General features: G+C 32.6%; 1 protein-coding gene across 1 annotated transcript in view; it reads left to right on the plus strand.

The window, feature by feature from the left end:
• LOC106869724 (toll-like receptor 13) overlaps positions 1-1,495 on the plus strand; it is a 231,605-nt gene that overhangs the window by 226,961 nt on the left and 3,149 nt on the right. The window lies entirely within an intron of this gene.

The following is a 1,495-nucleotide window of genomic DNA, read 5'->3' on the forward strand; positions in this document are numbered from 1 at the left end:
ACACACACACACACACACACACACACACACACACACACACACACACACACACACATATATATATATATATATATATATATATATATAGATAGATAGATAAATACATACATACATACATACACACGTATATTTGTCTGTGCATGTGTGTTTGTGCATGTTTGCATGTGCGTGAGTGTGTGTATGTGTGGGTGTTAGAATTTATATGTACAAGTAGGTACACGACTGCTACTGTTACATTTAGCCCACACCGTAGATATTTGTAATTGTGTCTGCTTTCAGTATGGTTTCAAACAAACTATTGCATGGCATGATATTACAAGTTATGAGCTTCCGCCACAGGATACAAATCAACCATAATGAAGAAACGAGCGTAGGAGATTTAATAATAAGTAAACCTGTGTTTTATCCATGCCTCTCATATTTACGACTAAAACCCTTCATAGCGGCGTCACAGCATGGCTGCAATGCAATGACTGAATCAAGTAGAACATAAAAGATATGTGTGTATGTGTTTGTATGACTATATGTGTGTGTATGTGTGTGTTTGTATGCTTGCTTGTGAGTGTATGTTTTATAGCGTTAAATCAATTGCGAAGATGAATTACAAAGTGATACTTAAAGGTTGTCTAGCTTCAATAGATAACGTAGCAGTGCCTCATGTTTGCATTTAAATTTCATTTACTTCATTTTTTTATTTATTATCAACCATAATAACACACCTGACCAGTTGTGTACACGTATATACTGTAATCACATGTATCTATTTGAGAGAAGTATTGTTATCGTAATTTTTCTCTTTTTTTCTTTTATAAATATAGTTTAACAAGTACTTTGTGTTGAAAGCTAATTAGTTGGTCTCTAGGGGGCCATCGCACCAGCTGCAAAACTATGGCCATAGGTCAACTTCGGCGTTATAGGAGATGTTTGTAATTGAATACAATAGTTGATAATTTAAAATGTTTTCCGATTATAGAAAATACCGTTGGGTGGAAATGGCTAATAATAGTTATTTGAAGGCAAGTTCATTATCTGAATGTGTGTTGTTTATTCCAGCCTTTGGAAACCAAAAGTCTTTGTTATTCGGGTTAGTCAAGGGGGAAGAAAAAATAAAAATAACAGTTTAGAAAATAAATAGCATTATAAATATATAAAGTAAAATCAAATTGAATAAAAAAAACAACGGAATTTAAAATAGAAATCACTGTCTATGCGGTCTTCAATTAAAAGTTTGTTTGATTTATAGTTTTAAGGTTACTTCAGGCTAGATATTTTGGTTTATATATTTTTTTACGTTTTATATGAGAAGTCAATGAATGAAGTCAAGTCAGACAGAAAATACAGCTACAAACACACATACACACACACACGTGTGTGTGTATGTGTACGAGTGTATGCATGTTTGTGTGTGTATAGCAGTAGGTACTCACATACATGTGACGCACTAATATATGTATATCTACATGCATACCCATATTCATATATATATATATATATA

This window comes from Octopus bimaculoides, chromosome 3 (genome assembly GCF_001194135.2).
Source record: "Octopus bimaculoides isolate UCB-OBI-ISO-001 chromosome 3, ASM119413v2, whole genome shotgun sequence".
Classification (NCBI taxonomy): domain Eukaryota; kingdom Metazoa; phylum Mollusca; class Cephalopoda; order Octopoda; family Octopodidae; genus Octopus; species Octopus bimaculoides.